This window comes from Mauremys reevesii, linkage group 1, assembly GCF_016161935.1.
Source record: "Mauremys reevesii isolate NIE-2019 linkage group 1, ASM1616193v1, whole genome shotgun sequence".
Taxonomy (NCBI): domain Eukaryota; kingdom Metazoa; phylum Chordata; order Testudines; family Geoemydidae; genus Mauremys; species Mauremys reevesii.
The window spans coordinates 128,391,775-128,408,763 of record NC_052623.1 but is presented as its reverse complement, the minus strand read 5'-3'; the positions used below and the strand labels follow the sequence as shown (position 1 = coordinate 128,408,763).

The 16,989-nt window shown below is 40.7% G+C and overlaps 1 long non-coding RNA gene across 1 annotated transcript; it reads right to left on the bottom strand.

The window, feature by feature from the left end:
* Positions 1 to 8,653: 8,653 nt before the first annotated feature.
* LOC120398536 lies at positions 8,654 to 10,919 on the bottom strand. The gene is made up of 3 exons (XR_005594511.1): positions 10,800 to 10,919; positions 9,289 to 9,378; positions 8,654 to 8,720 (listed from the first exon to the last, which is right to left on the bottom strand). It is a non-coding gene; the product is annotated as an uncharacterized LOC120398536 (long non-coding RNA).
* Positions 10,920 to 16,989: the final 6,070 nt, after the last annotated feature.

The following is a 16,989-nucleotide window of genomic DNA, read 5'->3' as shown; positions in this document are numbered from 1 at the left end:
ATATGTATTGTATTGTGAACAATGTTTAAACCCAAGCTGGGTAATAGGAAGGATTGTACCACCTGAGTAGTTTCTCAGCCATTCCAGTTATTTTTTAAAGGAGTGTGAGAGTACACATTTTGTTCTTCTTTCATCAGAAGTTCGTAGCAGAAAATAACGAGCTTAGCAGGGAGAGTGGTAAATTCATCATCACTTTGATTCTTTGCCTTGAGACTGGATGTCTTTCTATTAAATATATGCTTTACCTGAACCACAGTTTATTGAGTTCAGTGTTTAATCACACAGCAGGGAAGAATAGTGCTCTTCACTGCAGGAATTATGGGATGAAATTCTATGGCTTGTGTGATGCAAGAGGTTTGATAAGATAATAGTGTTCCTAGTCCCACTGAAGCTGATGGCAAACTTCCCATTGACTTCAGTGAGGGGCTAGGATTGCACACCAGATAAATAGCAAAATACATTACAAATCTACTGAGCCATAAAAGCCAAGTTTGGGATTTTAAAGATCAGTCCCACCATGCAACAAAATGCCAAAAAGAAATAAAGAATGAAACAACAACATACTGATCAACAATGAAAATATGGCAGTACTTCTCAAATGCTGACACCAGCTTTTTATGAAGATTATTAAAGGCCTCTAAGTGTAAATTGGATGATTTCCCAATTTGCACTAAACCAAAAAGGTAATATGATTTAAAGTCATTCCATAATTGCAAGATGTTTATAGAAAAACACATTTTCAGAAGAGGCGCTCTACTTTATTGAGGTCATGCCCCAACTCTGCCACTTCTTTCTGTGGATAAGAGTGGCAGAACTGGGCCCATAAAAAAAGAAGACTCTAACCCATTTAAGATATTCAGATTTTTCAGAGAAGAAACGTTTAAGGAAGCAAGTCAAGTGAATTTTTATTGTCATGAACTAGGAAGAGACAGGCATACTGAAATAGGTGCAATAGAATCATTAACATCACAACTCTGCCAATGCACCTTATTTCTTATCTGCAGCAAAGTAGATTTGCAGAGAATGAAAATCATGCCAAGTTATGTACCAATTTTATGTTGTAGACTGACATCTCCTTGTTAGATTGAGAACACTAAACCCATTTCATTTGTATTCTAAACCAAATTTACACCCAGGTCTCCAGACATGAAATTCTAGTGCATTAACATATTTCACCCAGCAGTCAGAGCTTTAAAAATATATTTAGGAAGAAGTCACAAGTGTTTGTTGTCCTTTACTAAGGAAACAGAATTCTTTGTTTTTATCCTTCAGGGATAGCCCGAGAAGTGTATTTTCTCCTACAGACTGCCAAGGGCTTTGCCAAAGACCATCACAAGTAAAAGTGTCTTTAATTTATGTGAACAAAAACTCATGTTATTGGGTGATCCAAATTGGATTTAAACACCATCTAATTTTACAGCTATTTCCCTTTTTAAGAGCATGCAAAGTTAATTTGAGTTATGATTCAAGAGCTTCCCCTAACTCAAGCGGTGGTACTTTTAACTTGAGTTGGCTGCCTGTGAGTTGCAGGCATGGGTAGGGGGCAGCACAACTTACTAGCTACTAACACAAGCATTCATATATAGATGCAGACTAACCCTACTGAAATGCTGTTGTTCCTCCAATGTCTCCTCACAATTCCCACTATGTGCCCAGAAAGGACAGACCGACTCTTCCACAATTCATTGAGAAAGAATTCCATAGAACAACTCAGTTTAGTGAAGTGCGAAAAACCCTGCTCCCAAAAGTCCCAGCACCACACACAAGTGAGTGCAGTGCCAGGACAGATATAGCAGCTCAGACATCAGTGTGACTGACCTCATTTGAGCTAGGCTAACTCAAGAAAATAACTTGAGTTAACTATGTAGTGAATACATACGCTAAAAGAACATGAGGTTTGATCGTTTATTCCAGATTCATACACGTTAGTGATTTCAAATGACTTGTAGCTTTTTGGTTCTCAGTTACCTTCTTTCGCCTTCAACAATCACTGTTTAATTTCTTTAGACTTATCAGTGTCGCATCCTAAATTGGACACCTTGTGAGGGTTTTTTTGACCCATCTAGAATTTAACTTTGAGCATTGAGTACTCTCACTGATTTCGTAAAGTTAACACTTGCCATTTGCTTTGCTGAATCAAAGCCACAATGCTCTTTGCAGAAGCAAGCCCATAGATACTGGAGTTGTGGTGTTGGGTTACATTTGCTGCTTGGATTCTAGCTGAAGTAAATATTAAATGGAGGCATATAAGTTATTAATTATTATTACTACAGATATTTTGGTAGTTTTTTGCGAAGTGAAATAATTAAATATTTTATTCTTTAGATGACCTCTGTAGACTTCAAACCTATCTGGGACTTGGCCCTTTCCCCATGGATCTATTGTTTCATCTTCCATTAGAGTTCCTGGTCTCTCCATAAGTGCTAAGAAGCCAAAGGAATGTTAAATGGATGCCTAAAGTGGTAGGCAGTTAAGATTGCAGAACCTTAAGACAACCATATAGGAAAAATGCATGAAAGTTAGGACCTGATTCCTCAGAAGGTGCAATCCTGAGACCAGAGAATGATGTTTGGATAAAGGGTTTGTGGTGAGATAAGGAACTAGTCAAGGCACTGCTGGCAAATGTCAGATCCACTATTAGACTCACATTTACCAAGTCTGTGGAGAAAGGGAGAACCTGAATATTGATTTCTGTGTTTGTCCTAGTACCTATTTTTGCCCTAAGTTGATGCCCCACCATACACATTTCTCTTGCATTATATTCATTTTGTATATTGACCTGGTCTCACTGTCCCCTATGCCTCCAAATTAGCTTCACTTTTCACAATGACTGGAAATAACATTATATAAGGACAATTATGCTTCTGCAAAAAAGAACTGACTGGATGATGAATCATATGTATCAAAACATTACATATCATAACTCCTGTGCTGCACTCTCTGCCGTGTTATGCTTACTGTCATGAAGAGGTGAAGTTCCCCTGTTCCCCAAACAAAACAAAAAACCCACCAAAACCAGGGTTTGTAGAACTCTATGGATATAATGAGATCCCAGCACTGACATTACGCAACTGAAACAATGCCGTAAATTTCACTGGCATATGTTCAATATAGCCCAACATGCTGCATGCCCTATTCTTGTTTTGTATGAGAAGTGTCCATTCTGTTGTGCTCTCTTGCATGTGGTTGTGACTCTGTGGACACGTGGTGTGACAGTGGTGTTCTATAATTCGAACAAGTTAAATAAAAAAACCAAATAAATCCTTATATTAACTTGGTTTGAATGTATTTATATTATGTTGCAAAATATCAAAGATCTAAACTAGCATAAGGAAAGTCAACACAGAAAGACTATTAGAAGATCTAGTATATATGAAATAACATAGTATATATAATACTATAGTTAGTAGATGTATGTGTGTATACACACTGACACACACTAATCACAACATATACTGACCACAAGTGTATTATTTTATTACACACACACACACACACACACACACACACACACACACACACACACACACACGCACCACTTGTGATTATTAAAAGTTCCAGGTTATTTTTAGTAAGAGTAGGGGTATGAATCAAATTCCATTTTGCCTAATTAATTAACTTTCCATCTCTCACCCTCTGTGGTCCCAATTAGAGATGCTAATTTTCATTTCTTCTTTTTGAAACTTTGTGGTATGAAATGACTGGTATAGAATGACAGCTGTATTACACAATGCTGACAGATTTCACCAGAGTATGATGGAAGCCAGCACAGGTGCTATGCTTAGTGAAACATATCACTAAGATTTCCTCACCATTTCCAGTCCAAAGGATCACTCTCAGTGCTTAGAAGTTTCTCTAAACCCTACATTTTCAGCTGGAATTAGGTATATTTGCTTTCAGTCAAGGGGTGATTTTTTTTAAAACAATAGCGTAAGCAAAACACAGTGATATTGTTACAGGCCTGGCTCCAGGGTTTTTGCCCCAAGCCGCAAAAAAAAAAAAAAAAAAAAAAAAAAAAGCCATGATCGCGATTGGTGGCAATTTGGCGGTAGCTCCACCACGCCACTTTCTTCTTATGTGGCAATTCAGCAGCAGGTCCTTCCCTCGGGACCCGCCACCGAATTGCTGCCGAAGACCCGGATGTGCCATCCCTCACTGTTGGCCACCCCAAGCACCTGCTTGCTGAGCTGGTGCCTGGAGCCGGCCCTGCATTGTTAACATGCAAGGAATCAGTGGAGAAAATGCAGTTTTTATATTTGGGAAAAAATTGGCACTTTTTCCCTTTCAATAGCTCTGGCATTTCAGTGAAAGTGCTGGAAATTTGAAATTTCACAGGGACATTTTCTTTAGGTTGTAGATGTGCCTTTCATTGGTTCAGTGCAAGTCAATTCTGTCTGGAAAAGTTATAATGACATTTACAATGTATTACATACATGAACACTAGGGTTTATGTGAATAGCTTTGTTAAGATTGCCTAGTCAACCTTAATGCTGCTCCCTTTTGCATAACCCACGTGTCTAGTTAAAAATCTCAAATACGCATAACAAGCTGCAGCTTCCTTCTTGGTTTTGACTAGAGAAGAGCTACAGGCTCAGACAGTACTTGGAACATTTTGGACTAAGAAGTTTATGAAAATCAGTGGCACCGACAGGCCAGGGCTCCATTGTGCTAGGCACTGTACAAACAAATAAAGAAGCAGTCTCAGCCCCCAAAAGCTTGCAGTCTACAGATATGCCCTCACTGCATAGTTAACCCAGGCTCTTACCCAGGTTTTAGCCTAATCTCCCTCTCCCCCACATCCATCTGAAACAAAACTTCTGGCCTAGATTTGAAGGTACTCTAAGCCCAGACTAGCTGTCCTGGCTGGGGAGAGGGGGCTAGGTTAATGCCCAAGCTAGAACCTATCCACTTGCAGATGGATGCAGGCAAAATTCATTCAGGTTCTGATAGTCTTCCAATCCCTTCCCACAGTTTCCCCTGAAGGACAAACAAGTTATTCCACAATTGATCCAACTGACCCGTGGGATGCACAAGGGTGAGTGCAGAAACAATGAGGACACAGTAACATGGGTAAGGTTTGTTGTGGGGATGCTCACATCCAACCTTGGCTAACCCAACTGCATATTATCCAGGTTAACCGCACAGCAAAGACATTTCCTAAGACAGAGACTATAGGCAACAGGTAAATCCAACAAGCCGACAAAGGGGTACAAAGAAACAATGAGCTGATATTGGTCAGCTAGGGTTACCAATTTTGGTTGGATGTATTCCTGGAGGTTTCATCACATGACATAATTTTTAATTAAAGATTAATCTTTAATTCCTGGAGCCTCTGGGACAATTCTGGAGCATTGGCAACCCCGTGGTCAGCATGGAAAGCAGTGGTCACAGCACACCCATTACCTAATCATACAACAGAAATGAAATTGTTCCTTGTGAATTGATCGCTGTGTTTAATTCTAGCAAACATCACTAACCCCAAACTACAGCAGGAGATGTTTACTATAAGGTGTGCTTTGTCATTTGAATAACAGTTATACACATTATACATAACAACATGCTGGCAAGCTTTTATCTACACCAAAGTTCCCCACTAAGTTTACTATAGCAAGACAATTTTGCTCTTCTGGTGACTTTATATAAAGTTTGTCTGTGCAGATCCTGCTGCTCTTCTCTTTTCTGTTTAGCCAGCTGGGTCCTACAATGGCATACACACACTGTGCCATAAAAGAACAAAGCATAGAAGACATGCTGATTGTATGGGCAGAGACCTGCAGCGATGAGAAAGCAATGGGGGAAGGGAGGGTTCTGCTAGAAGGGCTTGCAGCAACACTCTGCAGCATAGCATTGTGCTGTGAAGAAAATGATGCGAATTGCTAAATGGATCTGTACAGACAGAGTAAAGAAATCGTTTCCTTTATCAGTGGGGAAGAGGGAGATGAAGTAGCTGTGGCAGGATACAGCTGTTATTTCCAATATCCATTCAGACACTGGATAATTTCATGTTGAAGCTTTTCTGTTGCATCAAATTAATATTCTAAAACACAAACAGCACACACACACTTTCAAACACACTGGCTGGAGGCATGCCAAGAACCTTGTTCCTCATATCCCAGGCACAGAGATTGCTCCCTCCTAGTGACCCTGAGAAGGTCTCCATTGTATATTGGCTAAAACCCAGGCGTTCTGTCAGGCACTAAGTGGTGCAGGCCCGGAGGGTCACACAGGGGAACAATAGAAGGCTGCACAGACTTCTGAATGCCCCAGAGATCTTCCAGGAATATGTAAGCAGCATGTGTGATGAATCCCCAGCCAAAGCTCCACTAGAAGGGCTCATAAGATGGGATCTCTAATAACATCAAAGCCACTGCTTTATCAGAAGCAGAAGGTGGAGGATTCCAATGGTAGGCAACTTTGCCTCCTAGTTAATGACCAAGTTTGTCCATGTCACCAAAATAGACTGAGGAAAGATAAGAGGATCAGCCAGTGTCTCAGGCAGTGAACTGTTACTGTGCTGTGCCTGCCTTGCTGCCTGGACTCCTCTTCATAAGACATGCTGGAAGTAAGTATCCCAACAACAGAGATTTTGAATGCAGATGATAGCATCAGGCTTGATTCATCGACATAGCAAATAAACAATTTCACTTGCTTTGCCTTCTTGGCAAAGCACTTCCCTGCCTCTGGTATAATGAGAAAAGTAAGATAGGAAAACAATGGAACCTTTATAAACATTGTTAGCGGGTCAGGGGATACGTGACTGCTGATGGTCATACTGAGTGGGTGCCATGTTCTCTCAGCGTTTGCATGGAAATCAGCAAACATGCTGGCCTACTCCACCCAAAGACTTCTCAGGAAGTCAGGAGTTAAAAGGGATGATTTAATGCTGTTGGTCAAGGCAACCATCTGAGCTCATTTGTGAAGGCCCAGCTGTGGACCCAGGCCATTCATAACGTGTTCTCTTGCCATGTAACCACCCACAGCATTCAGAGCACATACAGAAAAGGTGGAGGGATCTCTACCAAAAACTAAAGATGCCAAAGGGTATGTCTGCACAGAAGCTGGGACATTACCACCTCAGGTATATGTACATACACAAGTTCTGCTTGAACTAATGGCAAAAAAATACCAGAGTGGCTGCAGTAGCGCCTGAGTACATACCGCTGGGGTCGGGCGGGATTGTACTCAGGCAGGTAGCCTGAACCGTGCCTGTGCTGCTGTGGCCAAGCTACTACTTTTAGGCACTAGCTTAAGCAGAGCTAACCCATGTACCTCAACCCATGTAACATGCAACCACAGTAGGGGGCAGCAGAGCATCCGCAGAGCTGACTCCACAGGTGGAGGCTGTCCCCATCACCAGCCCCACAAACCCATCCCCTTGAACACTAATCTGAGCAAAAGAAAGCAAAAACTATTACAGATACCCAGCAAGAAGGACAGTGAGTGAAGACAAAGAATAGACCAGGGGTCGGCAACCTCTGGCATGTGGCTCGCTGGGGTAAGCACCCTGGCAGGCCAGGCCACTTTGTTTACTTGCCACGTCGGCAGGTTCGGCCGATCATGGCTCCCACTGGCCGCAGTTCGCTGTGCCAGGCCAATGGGGGCCGCGGGAAGCCGCGGCCAGCACATCCCTTGCCCGCGCCGCTTCCTGCAGCCCCCATTGGCCTGGGACGGCAAACCGTGGCCAGTGGGAGCCGCAATCGGCCAAACCTGCCGATGCGGCAGGTAAACAAACTGGCCCAGCCCACCAGGGTGCTTACCCTGGCGAGCCGCATGTCAGAGGTTGCTGACCCCTGGAATAGACAGAGCACTTTGCACCTTGCTGAGATCTGTGAGGCTGCTCCCACAGTAAGGTGCATTCAACATAAGTGACCCTCAAAAGACAGGGAAAAAATACTCTCCTCTTTTGAGTGAGTAAGCAGATAGAGTGGGGATTAGTTATAAAAATTATGTGGTCTTTTAGGTCCTGTAAAATACTGGCCAGGCAAGACATGGATTTTGACAGCTCATTAAATGTACTGTTGCAAAGTGAAGGCTCCCGACAATATAAATGAAATGCCCCATCTCCATTGAGTGTTTGCCTTGTTTTTTAATAATTGGTATTTGCTTACTTTGCACACACAAGTGTTGGGGTGGAAAGGTCTTTGAAAAGTCATCAAATCCAGCTCTCAGCACTGTGGCAGGACCAAGTAAACCTAGACCCTCCCTGACAGGTGTTTTTCCAGCCTGTTTGTAAAAAAACTCCAGTGAGGGGGATTCCATAACCTCTCTTGGAAGCCCTAAACACATTATTTCAAATTCAACACCTATCTTGAACAATATTAACATATAAGTGAGCTGGTCAGGTTTCCAGCTATGAATTTGTCAGTGCTCAACTGATGCCTACAGACTTGGCAAGAACTGGTTTACCAGTGTCTCCAGAAAATTTTATAAGCATACGATCCACTCTATTATCCAAGTCATTAATGAAAATATTGACTAGTACCAAACCCAGGACTGACCCATGTGTGACCCCACTAGAAATGCCCTTGCAGTTTGACAGCAAACAACTGATAACTGCTCTAAGGTCTTTCGACCAGTTGTGCTTTATGGTAATTTCATCTAGACCACTTTTTCCTAGTTTGCTTATGAGAAAGTCATGTGAGACTGTCAGAAGCCTTAAAAATAATCAAGGTATATCACGTTTACTGATTCCCTCCTCCTCATCCACTAGGCCAGTAACCCTGTCAAAAAAGGAAAATAAATTAGTTTGGCATGATGTGTTCTTGACAAAATCCATGCTGGCTATTCCTTATCATCCCATTATTTCCTAGGTGCTTACAAATTGATTGTTTAATAATCTGTTTCAGTATCTTTTCACATATTGAAGTTAGGGTAGCAGGTCTATATTTCCCCAGGTCCTCTTATGTATACGTATATACACACACACACTCTCACATACACACAAGCCTACTGTTGACAGACAAGTTCAAGTGTTATTTACTTTTTAAAAGTTAGTAAAAAATTATGGTTCTCAGTGTACCATAGTAGGAGCTAGCCCCTGTTCACTGTGCGTTTCACATCCCTTTGTGAGCCCAATTCCCCATAGATTGGAATTACAATCATTAAACTCAGACTGTAAAAACTCATGCCTTTAGATGTACCTTGTTTGACCTCCAGTCATGACTGAGCTGGCACTCTTCACATCACATTCATTTTGCTTACTGCCCAACATCACCATTTTTTCTTCTTAATTCATCTGATAAATTGAACTACTAGTAAGGAAATATGAACTAATAATCTTCCATGTACCTTATTTGAAGTCAATATTATTTCCCAGGTATAGGTTGAATCAATTTCACCATGGCATATTTCCAGAAGTAGGTGTGTTCTTCTGAACTTCTGGAAAGGATATCAAAAAAAGCTCTGTACATTGGGAACAGTTGCAGGAGGAGTGATGGAATTTGTGCTGGTGTTTGGTAAGCATATAGGAGTCAGGCTATTTGGAGAGAAGGCACAGCACATTACCCACACAAGCACTCCAATCAATCTGAGCCTCTTCCAGCCTCTGAGAGACTTCTATGCACACTGAGTTTTAACATAGTCAGCCCCATACTTGTGACTTGATACCTACCCTGCATTTATGAGGGTATTAGAGAATAGATATATTCTCTAGTTATTTGTAAAAAGTGGTAGAAAGACTATAGTTATGTATTATACCAATAGCACCTACACACTTAAAAAAAGACTGTCGTAAGTCTCTTTCTCTCTCACAAACAGTCTTAGGACCCCTACTTTAATAAGTTATGTTATTATGGTTTTAACTAACAGTATTTTATACTTTTCCAGGTGTCTATATGACAAAGGACAGTGTATAATGAGAAAGATGCATTACTAGACTGATAGCTGCTTTAATGCTTTAGGAATGGGTGACCTGGTTCTGGTAAAATAAAGGTTACGTGCTTTTTGTTCACCTGCCAAGTGTAACTTGAAACTTTTAAAAAGCTAGAAAAAGTACGGTAAAAGACAGCCCCTGTCCTCCCCCATGTTCTCCTCTCCTTCTCCTGACTCTTTTGGGAATGGGTCACTGCCTTATAACTTCTGCTCCTTCCCATGATCCACCCCCTTCACTCAGCCAGTACAGAGTGCTGTCGTGTACCCAGGGGTGGGTATCTGTACCACTATACTGGATGGATTGGCACAGGTCTCCACCCTCTAAATCCACAGAAGGCAAACGCCCCACTGATATGAATTATTTGCATAGCACTTTACAGTTTCAAAATAATTAATCCTCACAACAGGACTGTACAGCAGATTGATAAGTGTTAATTATTATTCCCATTTTATAGCTGGAGAAAGACAGACGGTTGACTTGACAAGCGACACACAAGGCGGTTTTAAGTCCCCCCACACACGCATCCCTGCAGACTTCCTTGCTTGCACTCTGATTCCCTTACAACTATTTATACTCACTATCAATGTACAAAAGGTCTTAATTTGTGCAACTAACATGCCAATGAATTGGAAATTAAAGTGCACGGGGAGGTGCTTTAGCTTACAACCTCTTTTATTATCCAGCTCCTCAGCAGGTAAATTATGCCAACTAACAGACTCCTTTAAATCCCCACAGATTTGTATACAGTAAATAGGCCAAATGGAATTAGTGTTAAATTTAGACCATTTTATATATCTGCACTCAGCCCAGACAAAAATTAACATGCCTAAAGCCACTAGGCAAGTGAGTGGCAGAGCTACTGCTGACAGTCAGTGGTGATTGTCCATTAGTCCAAGTGACATAGATCTGTGTTTTTTGAGTGCAGTACCCCAAAGTCTATCCTAGTTGAGCATCGTGAAGTCCGTGGGCCAGATCCCCAGCAAGGGCACATGAAGTCTATAGAGCTATGACCATTTACACCAACTGTGACTCTTGTCCTGTGTGTCCAGGGTAGGTGGTAAAACTGATGATTCTAGAGTTTGTGTGGTCACAGAGATGTCTATGTGACCATGGAATTGTTATAGTATGTGCCAACCTACACCAGTACAGGCTCTCTATTTTTGGAAGCAGGATTATGCCCCCTTTATGATAGATACAAATGGTGAGGAAAAACAGCTAAATTGACACAGATTCCAGCCTCCCAGAGCTGTGGAGAGCAAGAGATGGCTAATATGACACACAATGGTTAACCCCAAACGGGTTGTTTACCCACTTGTTAAATAACTACTCCACTATTGTGTCTCCTCTAAAGTTTCCAATCTAAACTCTAAATAATTGTGTTTCATTGTCTTCTGTGAAGCAGCAAGTAGACCTCTGAGTACTCTCAAATAATAAAAAAATATTCAGTCTTCAACAGGCTCTGTTTGGATCCAACAGCCATTCTCTGGCACATGTTCAATCTAAAGGTGAACATTCCGAGTCATTGCCAAAAAGGACCATTAGAGCGGATGCCACAGCTTCTGAACTTAGCTAGGCCAGCTAAGTTCTGCTAAATGGGGCAGACAACCATGGTCCTCACTATGCCGTAGACCTGGATGGGAAAGAGTTTTCCTCCTGCATATGTATGTTCAAGAGTTTGAAGTTTTTTCTGCCTCAAATTGGAAGGAAAAGTAAAAATATCTCAAAAATATTTAAAAAAAACACACACATTTTAGGTCAATCAAAATGTTTTGACTTTTTAAAAAACCTTTGTTGAGTCTAATTAGTTTAAATTTCCAAACCAAAAAAAGTGTTTTGAACTGGAAAACTGTATTTTTTTAATTTAGAAAATGTCAAAATGAAATGCTTTGACAATTTGGAAACTCCCACCCTCCCATCCCCACACACATTTTTTTCAAGTTGGAAAAGTCTTAGCACCTGCCCCTTTTTCACAAACAGTTTTGACAAATTGGCATTCTTTGATGAAAAACGATTCACTGAAAAAAATTCCTGACCAGCTGTACTCTGCAGGTCATCAGAGTGGGGACTGGGGAGCAACACCACAGCCAGATTAAAGGAGGGGACCTGGGAAGAGGAAGGGTCAATTGGTTAGAATTGGAGAGAGCTGGAGCTGGGTTAGGGAGCAGCAGTGTCACTGGAGACAGAGAGAAGGGACTGAGGGATATAGCCGCAGCGAGAAAGGGAGGCTGTTGCTGAGAGTGCAGAAGGGAACTCCAAAAATTAAAAGAGCTTAGCGAGGAGACTCCTGATCTGAACTGAACCTTTCATAGATTTATCTGTTTATGACTTAGCCCACAGCTGCTTGCTGCATTTGATTTTACATTCAATTCCTATTTTCTAATTAGTATTCCAGGCAGGATTTTTTTCCCCTCATGATATCCTTTCATTTAAAGAAAAAAAAATCATAAGCTGCTTCTGGCAGTTAGTCTGGCTTCTCAAGTGTTTACACTGTGACCTTAAAAACTCTGATATTTCATTTCAAGCTGGCCTAGAAGAGGAAGCATTTTTGTTTTGATTCTCTATAAATTCTGCATGAATGTCACAGCATAGTCTGTCCTGATATGCTGTTCTTCTTTGTTCCTCTTTTATATTTGGTGACTCTTAGAAGCCCTACAACTATGAAGGAAGAACTAGATCAAGTATTGTACTTCCTCGCTACCAGTTACAATTCGCAATTCGCAAGGGCACTCATGCTAGAAAAGCTATGTATGTGTTCATCGGTGTTGAGTTATGTCTCTTTGTTGTAATGATATTTGTTAATTAGGAATTCACAGATGTCTCTAGCCCAGATATTTGGAATTTTATGGCTATAAAGGGGAAACATTTTGGATCATCCTGCTCCAAAAGTACAATATCACTCAAGGGAAACCCAACAGTCCATTAGTTGTTAACTGTTCTGGTTACATCCAGTAGGGAGCAGTGGCAGGCATACACACTAAATAGTTTATCACACTATTTGGATGCTTTATAAGCTTAATGAAAAAGCACAATTTAAGGTCCTGAATAGGTAGCATACCAGATGACTCCTTGTTAAGATACATTAATTTAATGTATTCTTTTATTACACCTATCTCATACTCTAAGTAAATTACTCAAATTTTAACTCTCATGGGTATGCATGGGAGTTGCAAAAGTGTATCAGGGGAAGATTATGTCCATACATAAGGATAATCACATTAAATTATAAATGATGATGCTCTTTGGATAACATGTATTTCAAATAAATTTTATCTAATTTAGTGTATTTCCAAAAGGTAATTTTATGATGTACCATTTCTTCAAAGGAATTGCTGTATATTATAATATATGCATTATGATCATTCAGACTAAAAAACACCCTCCCATTTAGGAGATAAAAATAGTTTGGAAAATGTGTCTGTTAATTTATTCTTATCATAGATTCAGTCTAGCTTCCACCGCTGGCAGCTCACTAGATTGTTGCAAGGAGCTCCAGACACTTAATCCCCTGTGTGTTTTAAGGCTCCAGAGTATGAACAGAGTTCAGGCACTGTCCTTGTCTTAGGGTCCCTAGGCACATCGTCTATCTGGCACAGTGTCCGAGAGTTTAGAACACACGGTGCACTTGCCCAGCCTTAGAATCATTCCTCAGTCCCCCATAAAACTCCCACAACTCTATCCAAAGGAGAGAACATTCTGATTTACCTCTTCAAGGGGCCATGTGGTAGGTGTAGCACAAAACACCGACACTTTGCACAGGATTCTAACACATTATTGCTCTTTATTTCATCATACATGAAATACATAATATATATTTATATTCACTTTCCTGCCTCAGTTTCCTCACCATTCCAAAGTGTTCTTTCGGCTAGGGTCAGGGTCCTCTTTGGGATACAAGGATCCTTCTACTGCAGCTGTATGACTTCTCCTATGAAACATGGGTAGCTTGCTTCTTCCTCTGACCTTGGCCAGTTCCTCCTGCCTCTTTGGGTTTTCCCCCCGTGAGTCCTTCCATAATCTTTTGCTATGGTTGCCTCTCTCATTGTCCTGCTTTGGTAATTTTCCACTGGTCTCCATGTCCCTCTGACTTCCTCCTCCTATCTGTATCTTCTCCCAGCTCAAAGTACCATGGAACAATGGGCTTGCTTTCCTTGATTAGTCTGTCATTGAGTTTTAATGACACACTCTTGTCTCTGATCTGGGAGAGATGTTACAATCTTGCCAACTCACGATGTATGAATGTATGCAAGGGCATTCATGGTACAGCAATTTTCATAGTAACAGCTTCATAATAACTTCATAATATCAGCCAGGATTCATAAATTGTACAGACAGATTCCTCAGACTGCCACAGTGCTTATTAAAGATTATTTTAATAAAAAAAGACTACCCTTAATTGATACCACATTCTTTTGGAGACATGCATGTAAGCCAATGTTTTTCCACCAGAGAAGTAGATCACATCCTGGAACAGCCCACCCAAATACCCCGAGAGAACATACCTCAATACAAAAAAAAAAAAACACTGACCACAAACTGAATATGAGTCAATGTGATGCAGCTGCAAAGAAGGCTAGTATGATTCTGCAGTGCATTAACTGGAGGGTTGTATGTAAAACAAGGGAGGTAATTGTCCTGCTCTGTTCAGCACTAGTGAGGACCCAGCTCAAGTGATGTGTCCAATTCTGGGCACCACAGTTTAGAAAATATGTGAACAAATTGAAAAGAGTCCAAAGGAGAGTAACAAAAATGAAAAAAGGTTTAGACAGCCTGACCTCTGAGAAAAGGTAAAAAAAAAAAAGGGGGCATGTTTAGTCTTGAGAAAAAAGACAATGGGGGTAGGGGGATGGCTAATAGCCCTTCACATGTTGGAAGACTGTTATAAAGAGGACGGTGATCAATTGTTCTCCATGTCCACTGAAGGTAGGACTAGAAGTAATGGACTTAATCTGCAGCAAGGGCAGGTTAGATATTAGGAAAAACTTCTAATGATAATGGTATTTAAGTTGTGGCATATGCTTCCAAGGGAGTTCATGGAGGCCCCATCATTGGAAGCTTTTAAAAACAAGTTGGACAAACACCCGTCAGGGATGGTCTAGGTTTACTTGGTCCTGTCACCATGCAGGGGGCTGGACTTGGTGACTTCTCAAGGTCCCTTCTAGCCCTACATTTCTGAGTCTACGATTTTATGACTGCACACCTCCAGTTGTCACCGACCACTCCACCCTGGAATCGGGTATCATTAAACAATTACAACCCATACTTAATGGAAATCACATCCTGAAAGAAATCTTTCCCAAATCCCCTCTTTTGGTCTTCAAACAACCTCCCATTCTCCTAATCAGAAGCAAGTTGCCAACAGACCAAGAGACACCAACTGAAAATGGCAACAGACCCTGTCATAACAGATGCAAAATCTGAAGACATACCATCCCCCTCCACACACGCACAGCTTTCAAGATCCATGCATCCTACACATGCCTATCACTAAATGCCCCAACATCTATGTGAATGAAATGAGAATCATTATGCTCCCAAATAAACTCTCTCCGAAAAAACAAAACAAAAACGCCATATCACCCATGGGCAAACAGTTTTCACAAGACAATCATTCCATATCTGACCTCAGTTCTCATCCTCAAAGGAAACCTTCACAAGACGAACCTGGGAGCTTAAATTCATAACTTTGCTAGACGCTAAAAATCATGGACTTACTAACCATATTGCTGTAATGAGCAATAAATCCAATCTATAATCCACTACCCCTCCTTTGACCTATGACTGCAGAGGTGTTAACTGCCTACTTCACCTTGAATGGTCTCTTGCAACATGTGTTAACTTCTTATGCTAAACAATCTGTTCCACCCTGAATTTAGCTGTGACACTCGCAGTACCCTTCCCAGACATGAAGAGGAGCTCTGTGTAAGCTTGAAGGCTTGTCTCTTTCACCAACAGAAGCTGGTCCAATCAAAGACATTACCTCACCCACCCTGTCTCTCTAATATCCTGAGATCAACATCACTTCAACTAGAAGGTTAGGAAAACATATTTATATATTTTCATTTAACATCTGTGTTCTTAAAGTGCTGTTATACTCTGACAAATAGCTCAAAAATGGCATTGTAAGTGTCATATTTGTTTCTGTCATTCCAGAAAAAGACAAGGTTCATGTGAATATTATTTATCACTTAAAAAAGTGAAAAAAAAACGGACACCTGGAAATTTGAATAAAACAAAGGAAAAATTTCATATACACAAATGTATTGACTCTAATGATTTCTTCATTTGGTGACTACAGAAAAATTGTTTAGCTCAAACATTTGGAAATGAACACTCTACATACAATGATCACAAAGTCCAGAGGCTAGCTAATAGCCGTTCTCTGAGAGGAAGAATGGTCTTGTTTTTACGGCACTAGATTGGGACTCACTAGCTCTTGGTTTTATTCCCAGCTCTGCCATGGATTTCCTGTTTCACCTTGGGCAAGTCACTTATGTCCCAATCCTGTAAATACTTATGCATGTGCTTAATTTTAAGCATCTGAACAATCCCAATGACTTCAATAGCAGTGCTCACATGCCTAAAATTAAGCACATGTGCAAATGCTTGCAGGATCAATGTTTTAATCTGTGCATGCCACAATTCCCCATTTTTAAAGTAGAGAAAATAATCCTCTCTCCCAATTTTGGTCTATTTCTTTTTCTATTTAGATTGTGAATTCTTGGTGCAGAGACTACCTCCTAATATGTGTTTGTAGAGTCCTTATCATTGTGCTCTGATCCTGATTGGCTAATGTAATACGTCATTAATAACACAGCATTGCCTTTGTCAAATGTTCCTAAATTTCATAGAGTTTCAGTGAACTTCCTATTGCTACATTAGTTAGTAGAAAAGGTGTTCTAAATTCAGATTAATTCTGAATTTCAGGAGTGATGAGCCAGAAGACTTTTTTGTATGTGTTTTACATAAATCATATCTATCTAAAATACTAAACAAGCATATAATGGCCAGCTGAATTAGAGATGGAAATGAAGCAGGAATGGTTTCCTTTAGAATCTTTCTGCAGACTTTCCTTATATGAAAAGGATAAAAACAGTAAGTGGTATGTGAACCCTTTGTCC